The sequence below is a fragment of the Branchiostoma lanceolatum genome, chromosome 6 (assembly GCF_035083965.1).
Source record: "Branchiostoma lanceolatum isolate klBraLanc5 chromosome 6, klBraLanc5.hap2, whole genome shotgun sequence".
NCBI lineage: Eukaryota > Metazoa > Chordata > Leptocardii > Amphioxiformes > Branchiostomatidae > Branchiostoma > Branchiostoma lanceolatum.
The window spans coordinates 23,554,632-23,566,987 of NC_089727.1; the positions used below are offsets into that span (position 1 = coordinate 23,554,632).

Here is a 12,356-nt window from a genome sequence, read left to right on the forward strand (position 1 = left end):
AACGCATTGTCCTGGCTTTTACCTTCAAGCAAGGAGGAAGGAACCAGGGAAGCTTGGTTCAACACTGTGTCGCACACAATAAGACCTTATATGGCAATACGTTCTCAAATCCTTGTATAGCCGTTGCCTTATATGGCAAGAGAGCACGAAAATGCAGGCAGGCTAGATTTGCATGTGACACAGGACGGCGACCGCATGTAACTGCTACAACTGTTCGGAAATATCATTGCATTGTGGTTTCGGACTTTGATATCCTGAAAAATGACCATATTACATCTATTCCACAAGATTGCAGAAGAAAAAAAATGATTTCGTCAAGAAAACGACCAAAAATCGGCATAAATGATACCATATAATGAGGTTATAGCATTACGTCCAGAGTGTATAGTTACGTACCGCAGCTTGGCCGATCTGGCAACGCGAAGCACTTCGGACCCAGAAGATCCGGGTTCGTCTCCGTGCATGGATTTTTTTTTTCTTTTTAGATATTGAATATCAAAAATATATATTGATATTATATTAATCTATCAATATCATATTTATGAATATCATTTTTTTTCATTAATAAATAAAGAAATATTTTATATTTGTTATTTTTAAATATTCATTTAATATATACAAGGCCTTTGTCTTATGAACAGGACTTCATAGATTCCAAACCCGGCATTCGAATTTTTCTGTTCATTGTAATGGAAAATACCGTGCAGCGGCTCCTATGCGCGGTAAGATGATTCTTGCAAAACACTCGCCACTAAACTTCTATTCCCGATGTAAACAGAGGCTCTTGATGTTGTTTGCAAAACAGCGATTCTTTGTTACAGTAGCAAATGCTCCATTGTTCAGTATCGACTTCATTCAGACAACACGGACGTGGAAAGTGGCGCCCCTCGGCACAAAACTATGGGAATTTTCATGAATTTTAGCAAAATTACCCAGGAAAATAAGGAAGAAATGTTGTAAATGCGGAAACCAGAATAATACGGATGAGGTAGCTGTTGATTTGTTTGACATTTGGTAGTCATTTTAGATAGAACCTTAGCTGTTATGAACTTCTATTTCACTTAATTACCATAGTGCTGATGATTCAATGGTGCTTTTTCAAATTTTATGTTTTATTGCGTGCCATGTACATAATTACATTGATAGCTTTTATAATGAGCCTATTATACATTTTACAAATAAGTACAAGTTGTAGGCCAAGACCAGCTTTTTCAAAAGCACTTAAGTTAAGTGACGTAACTTCAAAATTGCTTTCCCCAATCTGCCTTTCTCTATTAAAACAGTACTCATTTCCCAAAATGACAATTTTTCTTATAGACTGAACAGCCCTTGAGTGACTTCCTCTGGCAGATTTTACTTCAAGTAAAGGGAAAAGACAATTCACACTTATAAACGTAGCCGAAACGCCAGCTTTTTTTAAAAGCTCTTGTTTTTTTTCAAACTTAAAAGTCAACCTGCGCTTTTGTTTGGATTTTGTCGTGTATGCTTGTTCGGAACATGCTTGTTTACTATTTGGTCTCCTTGTTTTGTTTTCGTCAAATAAACGACAGCGTTTAGTTGTCATGAGCACTATGTTTGAAAGAGGGTGGCTGGAACCTGGGCTGGGGAAGCTAATAGACGTGTGAGGCAGACCAGAAAGAACAGTCATGTGATGAGGGGCATGTCTGTGGCTGACTTTAATATATCTGGGCAGGTCCAGTGAAAACACTGGAGGCGGTGCTAGATTATCAATTCACTCAGCACAATGTTAGTTTTCTTTATCATTTCGTATTGGCAATAACATGCTATAATTTGTACATCTATCATCATTATCGTCATCGGCTTCTTAGTCATTGCAACATGTCAATTATCTTTTCTCAAATAACGATTTGGATAGGTAATCAGATGCAAGGAAGTTTAAATAAAACTCCTTGGTACAAGTATGATATGGTAGAGGATCTGCATGGGGTACTGGTCCCTACAACGCTTTACGCTAAATTCAAAAGAACCACCTAGGTATTACGCTAAAATCTGATAGCCTCGCTGCAAATTACGTGACCGACATTAAAAAAAAATCGGATAATAGATGGCTTTCTTTAATAAGAAATAAAAATAGGCCGTCTACGCCTTACGGAAAAAGATTATTGCATCCATGGGGTTGAGGGTCTTAAAAGGGAAGGACCATTCATTAAGCAAGGGTTAAAGGCCCACTATGTAGGATTTTGGCGCAAAAATTGAAAATATTATTGTGAACAAATCTTTATGTTAATGGCAGGTACCCCTTTTCAGCATATTTTCTTCATTATTTCGTCTATTTTTGGTATTTGTGAACTGTACAAAAAACAAAACAAAAACTCCCGAACACCACCTCAATAGTAGATAAACAACAACATCCCAGTGCATCGGAGGACCCCCATGGTGGCCTAATCACTTAGGCACACTTTAGACTGCCAGATGCCATGAAGCTCTTCTTCTTTGGTAACACTCAAATCTTTTTCCAAGAGGGTAGAATACAACTATTAATTTATTCTAGAGAGTCTACTTTGAAGGGTATCAATAAAGTGTGGTTATTTTCCCGGCGGTCAGCCTGATAAGAAGTACAGAAGCCATGTGTGGCCATGTGTTAGTTTCACACTGCGTGTTGTTTTGGATGGAGGATAACAGTTTTTTAAAGTTGTTTGTATGGTGCAGTAATGTTGTAACCTCCCTTCCTGAATATCTGTAAGCAATTCTATAGAGTTGATAAAGCTTGCTATGCAAAGAAACAGTAGGAAAATCTACTTTCTGTATTGGCCTAAAACTACATAGAGGGTCTTTAAGAGTCTGGTAAAGGGGGAACCATCCATGTCCAATGGGGTTGGGGTCTTAACAGGGAGGGACCATCCGGGGTCTAAAACGGGAGGGATTATCTATTTCACATGGGATGAAGGCCTGAGGGAGAGAGGGCTCTTCCATTCCACATGGGGTAAGGATATGAGGAAAGTAAATCCATTTCAAATGGGATAGGGAGGAACCACGGGATGAAGGTCTGAAGGATCATCAATTTCACATGGGGAAGGTCTGGGACGGGACCATCCATTTCATATGGAAGGAAGGTCTGAAGGGGAGAGGGGGTCATCCATTACACACGGAGTAAAGGTCTGGGAAAGGAGGGACCATCCATTTGACATGGGTTAAGGGTCTGAGAAGGGAGGGACCATCCATGTCACATGGACTTGGATGAAGTTGAGGGGAGATGGAAATCCATTTCACGTCAGAGAGGATAAAGGGAGAGGGAACGTCGATTTCATACCAGTTTAAGGGTGGGCGGGGAGAAAGCATTTAATAATGTAAAAAAGATAATAGTAAATAAGAAGTAACTACACATACACATATGATTTTAAACAGTTTATTTGATTGCATTTTTTTTAGAAAACAGGAATGCATAGTGTACTGAGGAAAACATCACAAAGCTCTGATGTATCTTTGTTGGACAAGGTGGCCAGTCTTGTACAACTAGATACATGCAGATGCCACAAAATATAAAATCAAAGCGTGAACAAAAGACCTTATTGCAAAGAATGTAAACAAGAGGCAATCAAATTCATAGCATTTAGAACAAATACTACAAGAGACAATCAAATTCATAGCATTTAGAACAGATACTACAAATTTTGATGCCATCAAAGCACAGTACATAATTTGACTACCGTTGCCTTCAGTATGCGCATAGATACAAAGGACATTCTTATCTTCTAGACAAAACAGTTGTTGTAAACGTCCATCAATTCTGACAGTGGCTCATTACTCTCCAAGCAGAGGTCGGCTCCGGCTTGGTTATTCTAAACGCGTTTTATGCGTTTTTATCGGACTTTCTTTTTTGTCCCATTTTCTTTATGTCGCCAAGCCGAACTTCTGCTTGTAGAGTAGTGGCTACTGTCAGATAGTTAATGTGTTAGTGTGTTTGTGTTGTGTGTGTGCATTAGTATGAGTGTTAGTCTGTGTGTGTGCTCCAACATCAGCCTAAGGCCACACCAATTTAATTTCTTGGTTAACGGTTTTTTAATGAGCATGAGGACATCATTCAAACAGAAGGCCGAGGTGAAAACTTGCACCTGACCCTGTTCACTCACTGAAACTGAAAAGTACAAACTTTCCTCAGATTGTTTTCATGTTGATTTTCCAATCTAGCATTTTTTTTTAAATCCGTTAACCAAGAAATTAATTGGTGTGGCCTAAGCCTTGAAATAAGTAGCCAAAATTACAATAGGACTTAGAATACCACAAATGCAATTCTACTAAATTTAGAGAAATACAGAAAAGACGAGAAATGAATTAAACTTGATCCTACCTAACACATTGTAAGCTTAACTAGAATCAAGTTAGCAACCCTAGCTTGGGTTACTGGGTCACATTTCCAAGACAGGGCCCAACCAGGCTATTTCAGAAAACAAAAAAATGCATATCAAGAATATACAAAATTTATGGTAAGTAAGGAGTGCTTTTTTAGCAATTTGTGTGTTTTGCTGTCTTTTATATAGTTATTTTTTTGGTCCCGCAAGCTTTGAAATGTTCCCTGAAGCATGACAAAGTACAATGTACATGTATACATGATTATAAAGTGTACACTTTGCATTCCATAAAAGGTCATTGGCAAGAACTTCATCTTCAGACTGCTGGGGGCGTGACACGAAGTTAACCTGATTTGTGATTGTCATTTCAGTTCTAGGTTTAACCTAGAAATGTACCTTTACCATCTCTTCTGTCTACCTGAAGCATTGCCAACAGAGAGAATCATGACTTCTGGATGGATGGTGAGGTGTTGAGCACATTTTGATTACACCCTGAGTAAAGTTGCTGATGAGTGGTTACGACATTTCAAAAGCAATGGCTACTTCTACACACAGGGCCCCAGCCTATTTCTGCGCTTTACAAACCCGATATATGGCAGATTCAGTGTCTGTAACAATGCCGATGGCCGATATTGCTCTCGGAGTAACTGCAAAGTTCGGTGTTTTCAGAGATCCGGGATTTTCCTGGCTCTGTTAGCTCACAACTACTCAGGCTCTCCAACCACCTGCCTTCTTTTCTGGCCCTGTGCTGATGTCCTGGTTCGGGACTCCAAGATAACGGCACAAGGCAAATTACGTAATGGTCTAGGTTCCCGACGACCCACTGACCACCACATAAACAGAAAGGACAACAGATGGTAGAAGAGTCCAAGCAGTCATAAGCTAACAGAACCAGGAAAATCCCCTCTCTTGGAAACTGTGAACTTCACAATCACTCTGCTAACAATCTCAGCCATCAACACAATCACAGGAACTGAACCAGTCACATACTGGATCTGTACAGCACAGAAACTGGCTAAAGCTGGCTGTATGCAAAAGCAGCTACCACTCACAAAATGCCCAAACCCCCTACCAACAACACCACTCAGGATGTCAACAAAAAACGTCAAGCACCCTACCACCAACCGAAAGATTGTGACAAGCACTGCCGACAATGTCTCAGCTACACGGAGGAAATCATACTTTCAGTTAAAGCTATCAATGCTACATCACAAATTGATAACTTCCCATCAAGCCTGTCACATGTCAGTCCTCTGGCAGGGCGAACATACGAGCACCGGTCTTCTGGACGTCATCGTGGAGATGGCGTACTTGGCGTTGGACGATGACCTGAGAGAAGACAAATTACACAGGAATTAGGTCAAAATAGCCAGATAAACGTGTTCTTGCTTTGTTCTAATCAAATCACTACAAATCATCACAAATTTCTTTGCCCTCTTAGCCCCTTATCTACTTGAAGCACTACGTACTGTACATTGTACACTAACAAGACGCATTTGAAACTAAGTTGGTTTCTGAAGCGCTACAATTGTTTCAACTAATTTATTTTATTTATTTGTTCGGCTGTGTACATTCATGTACAGCAGCCAAGGCTGGCCGACTAGCTATTGCTATTACAAGGGGCCAGCCTTGCTGCAAAAGTACATGATAAAATACAATAGTTGCATTAGTTAAAAATAAATCATACACACATACAATCATACAACGCTTACCGTGAATCAATATACAATTGTTTCAACTTACCACCGAGAACACTCCATTTTCTCCCCATTGCGAAATTAAAACCACGAAAACTTCAATGCATTTACAGTAAAATTGATGACCGAGGTCTAAGTAAAGCTGTACAGATTCTACTCACAGTGGTGTTAATCCAGTCTCCTCAATTTCCTGTCTTCACTCTCTTGTCTTCACTCTCTTCAAGTTCTGCAGCAGGGTCAGGATGTACTCAGAAACATCAGCTGGGACAAACATAAAAGGCACAAGGGATGTCCAATAGCATTGGAAATGTGTGAAATACAATTGTCAACTTGTCACCTGTTACAAAATTTGTGCATGACCAAAAATTCAAACACAAGATGTATCAAACTGAGGACCAGCGCGAATGGCTAATAAGTAATTACACATCCATTTTCATAATAAATCCTATCAACATCAACTAATGCTAAGCAGAGCTACAGACGTAGATGTCAAACAATACATCACATGTAATGCTCACCTTGTCAAATGTGGCGTGTCCTTTATAGGCTCTGGATGTTGTCACAAAGAAGCTTCTTTGACTGATACTTGCTGCCCTTCTCGCACTTACGTAACACTGTGCGCACTTCCAGACATATAAGTCAATGGTGCCCCCTCACCATTGCTGCAAAACACAAACGATGTTAGTCCAATGGCATGACAAGGGGGATTGTGACATACAATTGTGGGCAACTGAGATGAAAAGTGCATACATTGACCAAATTTTCCAACCAACAAATACGTTCCAAGTTCCAACCATGTTAGAACGACAAACATTTTCTGCAAAGCATTGTTCAATGCTTAGGTCCCGCACAGACGCATGAATTTCTAAAAACAAAGTTGTCCTATACAGTTGAAAGTTTGCGTTGTGTCGTTCAGGCAAATCAGAGAACTTTTTACATAGTGAATTGTTACCAACTTAACGTTACATAAAGCTTCATGTAGTCACGCTAAACACAGCTTTAAAAAGACGCTCAAGTCACACAGTACAGTATCGAGAAGTACTAGTACTTACTGTCGAATGTCGTGGGAAAGGCCGAGGCATCACGCCATAGTTCATATCGATGGCATACGGACTGGCTCCTACTGTTAATCCATGACTCTTACGGCTGGCAGAACCGCGCGACCAAGGAGGTTAGAACCTCTTTGGTGCTACATGGACGAACATTACGCAGAGGAACAAGGGGCCCTATTGTTTGATTCAGATACAAACACGGGGAGTGAGCCAATCCGGGCGCGGATGCTCAGATCAAGGGCGGCAAGCGGGTCTCGTGGAGACGGAGACAGATCGACCTTGCCAGGCTGGTTGTCGATCGAAGAGTGAACCTTTCCAGGTAGTGCAGAGGCCACAAAGTCACCACGCAAACGAAGTGGCCTGTGATTGGTCACTTGCCAGGATATTCTGGCTTGTGATTGGTTGCGAAAATGCACTTTTGGTTGTCATGGTGATGCCACTCCGGAGTCTCTCCCGGATTGGTCATCTGTCTGAAGAGATTAACCTCACTCTAGAGTCTTTCACCCCATTGGTTATCTGAGCTAATAAGATTTGTATTTTTGCAACACAAGCATTAGTCTCAGCTGAGACGTCCAGACCTGGCCCTCGACAAGTAAACATCCTTGCGGCTAGTAAATATACCAGGCTATTGGACCTATTGATGTGGAGTTTTTTGTGGACTGATATCGCATTCTATCATGCTGCTTTTTTTAATATCGTATGTATAAGCTGGTTCGGAGTTGCTACTACGCATGTGCAGTGTCAATGAGGCCCTCGGCTTGCCAACAGTGCCCGTCTCGACATTATCTAGATTTGCATAACAACGCCCCGACGGGTTTTGTTTACGTTTCGTGGGCCTTCACCTTTGATACTGCACATGCGTAGTAGCAACTCCGAACTAGCTGATTGATTTGTTTGTGATTTGTAGCGCCCAACTTTTACTACGTTTTACTACGTGTTCTGAAATGTTTCATGTGCGGGTAAAGACTAGCATGATAGTATGATATGTGTCCCACGTGTGTCAATCATGTTCAAAACTGCGCACAAGCTGTGATAGTGATTGGCAGCAGTACTGTAGCTGATCATGCTATATAACTAGCTTCCGGATCCGGTTTGACCAGATGGCTTTATCATATTTTGGGGTCCTAGAAAATACTAGTCAGACGTAAATGATACGTTTCCTTCCATAGTCTACATAATGTATCTACATTACAGACTTAGCACTCCTGTTCAAATTAAGTACACACGAGTCATTACCGTTCAAGTGAAGCCAAAATTAATTAAAAGAATCTAGTGCCTAAAGCCAATAAGCTAGTTCAGAGTTGTTACTACGCATGTGCAGTGTCAAAGGTGAAGCTCCCCCCCCCCCCCCCAGACGTGAACAAAACCCGGCCGGGCGTTGTTATGCAATTCAAGACAATGTCGAGACGATCACTGTTTTCAAGCCGGGGGCCTTCACCTTTGACACTGCACATGCGTAGTAGCAACTCCGAACTAGCTTATTGGCTTTAGGAACTAGATTCTTATGTTAGTGCTGTCTCCTCCAATGCTATCTCAATGTCTTAATATAGAGAATTGAAATGTTTTCAACTTGATCAACTTGACCAACACACGGTATAACAAATACGAAAGACATGTCGTGAAATGCACGTAAACTTGTAAACTACATCTCGACTTCCTGAAAATTTGTACAACACAGTGATATTGTTTGAGTGTTCATGTTCCATTAGCATCTTCCTCTGGAACTGCAGGGGCGTTTTTGTGAAAATCTTCTAAGGAGAATAACTGAAAAAAGGAACAACGGATTTCCATGATATTTAGTGTGCTGGTAGCTTAGATAGAGATATACACACTGAGGTGCAAATTATGCTAACTGGGACTTAATTTACATAGCTGATGAGGAAAATCTATATTTGAAGTGTTTTCCATTATCAGTCTCAAATACATGTAACGTATGTAATAATGCTGTTTTATTTTGTCTGAAGATACATGTAGAAGGTGTTTGGCTGTCTTTAATAATGCTGTTTTATTTTCTCCGAAGACAGGAGGTGTTTGGCTGTCTGTAATAATGCTGTTTTATTTTGTCCGAAGACAGGAGGTTTTGGCTGTCTGTAATAATGCTGTTTTATTTTGTCTGAAGACAGGAGGTGTTTGGCTGTCTGTAATAATGCTGTTTTATTTTGTCTGAAGACAGGAGGTGTTTGGCTGTCTGTAATAATGCTGTTTTATTTTGTCCGAAGACAGGAGGTGTTTGGCTGTCTGTAATAATGCTGTCTTATTTTGTCCGAAGACAGGAGGTGTTTGGCTGTCTGTAATAATGCTGTCTTATTTTGTCCGAAGACAGGAGGTGTTTGGCTGTCTATGATAATGCCGTTTTCTTTTGTCTGAAGACAGGAGGTGTTTGGAGAAATGTCTATAATAGCGCTGTTTTACTTCTCTGAAGATAGAGATTATTTTTCTGTCTTTTGTGATGCTGTTTGCTGTTTTTATATCATGTGGCCTTAAATCTTGCCAGTTTGCGTGAAGATTTAGATCTATCCAAAAATGAAAGAAATGTTGGTTGTATATAATATTTTTAGGTATTTTATTAATGCTTTTTAGAATTCGGGCTACCAACAGCTTTTACCCGCCTTTTGAAAATAAACCAGTCTGCGTTTCTCCCCTGAACACAAGGAGATGTTTGGCTGACTGTAATACAGTAATGCTGTGTCACTTTCTCTGAAGACAGGTGTTTGGCTGTGTCTACTGATGAGGCTGTTTTACTTTCTCTGAAGACAGAGAGACATCTGATGTACTTGTGTGTGTATATGTAATGCTTTAGTGCATGTTTGTTTGTCAATATGTCGGTATGTGTGTATGTTTACAAGTGTCCTTAGATGTGAATTAATTGCACATTGTGTGTTGTGCTTTGTCCTCTCTTATTCTGGCTCTCTGTTGCCGGCCAGACTACATGAGGGGGCAGTGTATACTATTAGATACGACCAATGGATTTGCTCATTAGCATTATAACAGGATTTGCAAAACATTATGAAATAGCATAAATGAAGTTTTTCTGCACATTGATGTACAAAGAAACAGTCATGTACATGTACTAGAGCAAAAAAAGGTCCTTATCTTCCTAGTTGTTATAGTTTGTTGCTCTAAGAAATGTTATATGTTATGTGGTCATATATGGGCCGGTATCTGTTTTCTGTTGTCTTACCAGTTTCTCCTAGTTGTATGCCCATTTTGCTTTGTTTTCCTCAAAAATGTAACTCTAAGAGCAAGGACAAGGAATGAAATGAGTACAACTTTAAACAGTTTTATCATAGTTTTGTTGATTCATGTAAATGGTAACAACTTAATATGCTTTGTTTATCCCTATCGAGGTTTGAATTTGACAAGCTCATCAATGTAAATAAATCTAGATATGAATATAGATAGATAGATACTATAGTACATGTATTGATCTGAACATGTATGTGTGTTTTGATGTTGTTGTTTTTTTAAATAAATGGTGTGTATATGTATGTGTATCAAAGATTAACATGCCATCTGATTTGCTTTGTATTCATCAAATGATCTTTTATGGTTGAATGAGTGTCTTGTTGCATTTCCTTGGTTCTCCGTTAATCAGATAAATGCAAATACCCATAAAAACTTAAGATAGCCTGTAAAGAACAGTTAAACGTTTAGATGTCTATAAATACAAAATGAACCCCTCCTCCGTTCCGCCCAAAAAGGTATAGGCGAGAAGAAACGTGTCGCGCTAACACGTTGTAATTCGGGCAAACATTCATATATTTCTGGAAAATTTGATAGAAAGAATGCCGTCCCTGCTAAGTGGTTGATATCTCGCCCGTTTGCGAAAAGTCAGGTCAATATGTGAAGTCGTGTTAGGCGTAGAAGACACTCCCCCTTCCTCTGTGACACGTCTATAAAGGTGTTAACATCTCTGCTGATAGGGAGGTGTGAACAAGGTGTGAAAGAGGTCCCCGTCAAGTTAATCCTCGACGCAGGTAATCCCCGTCGCAGGTTAAGACAAGAGTTCCACGACCTCATATCTCCATTAACAATTCTATTCATGCAAATGACATACACATTTGCATAATATATGCTTGGACATAAACACCTTCTCTAACTTACACATGTTGCAATGTTGACAGGCCTATAATTTATGAATTAGATGAATTATGGTGTTTTGCATTAATTATGCAAATTAGGAGTTTATTTGCATAATTGGTATCTGTTGATGCTTCACTTTCCATAAATTACATATGTTACATGTGATAATAGAAAACATAGCAAATATAGATTTTCCTCATAAGCTATGCAAATTAAGTCTCAATTAGCAAAATTTGCACTTCATTATGTATATCTCTGTCTAAGCTACCTGATTACTAAGTATCATATTGACAGTCCTATAATTTTCCAATTACATGAGATATGGTGTTTTGCATTAATTATGCAAATATGGGATTTATTTGCATAATTGGTATCTGTTGATGATCCACTTTCCGTAAACTACATACGTTACATGTATTGTATTGTATTAGTAATTAGGATGTTAAGTTTTATTCTATACTTCTACTTTGTGTTATGTTTACGAATTCTTGCCATACTTTGTACCATGTACAATTGTCGTGCAATAAAGTTCTTCTTCATGTATTTGAGTATTGATAATGGAAAACACTGCAAATATAGATTTTCCTCATTAGCTATGCAAATTAAGTCCCAATTAGCATAATTTGCACCTCATTATTTATATCTCTAGTATGTCTAGAAGTATGGCTAGCGCTAAACATAAAGAAGTTACCTTGAAAGACAGTTAGTCAAGAAATACCTCAAGTAATGACAACACTGGCTTGCGATTTAGTTTGAGACTTTGCCTAGCAGTTATATGTACCCCTCTTCAGAGCCCCAGTTTATGCTGGTTACTACAAGAAGAAGACGCAAAAATCACATTTCTAGACACACAACTACCAAGGCTAACGTGGGGAAGACATTGGAAATTTAGATCCATTTAGATACTCTGACACAGCGTTGATAGCTATGTTTGATTTGAAAGTCGGAAAGGTATCTACACATCTACAATTTCTGCATAAATTATGCAAATGGTGTCATCATTAGCATAGTTTAAGTCCGGGTGCATTCACCTTTTCTAAAGGTACCTTTCCAAATGGTATCTACACATCAAATATGACTTCAGTAGCATTTACGGTAAGAAAAATACACGTTTCTGCATAGATTATTCAATGAAGTCACCATTAGCATAATCTATGTCCAGGTGTATTCACCTTTCCTAAAGGTACCTGCACCTCAAATATGACAAAAGGTTG

At 39.3% G+C, this 12,356-nt stretch overlaps 1 long non-coding RNA gene across 1 annotated transcript; it reads right to left on the bottom strand.

The window, feature by feature from the left end:
- Window positions 1–3,353: 3,353 nt before the first annotated feature.
- Window positions 3,354–7,376, bottom strand: LOC136437084 (uncharacterized). Its single transcript, XR_010756158.1, has 4 exons — window positions 7,060–7,376; window positions 6,526–6,669; window positions 6,169–6,268; window positions 3,354–5,639 (listed from the first exon to the last, which is right to left on the bottom strand). It is a non-coding gene; the product is annotated as an uncharacterized lncRNA (long non-coding RNA).
- Between the last annotated feature and the right edge of the window lie 4,980 nt (window positions 7,377–12,356).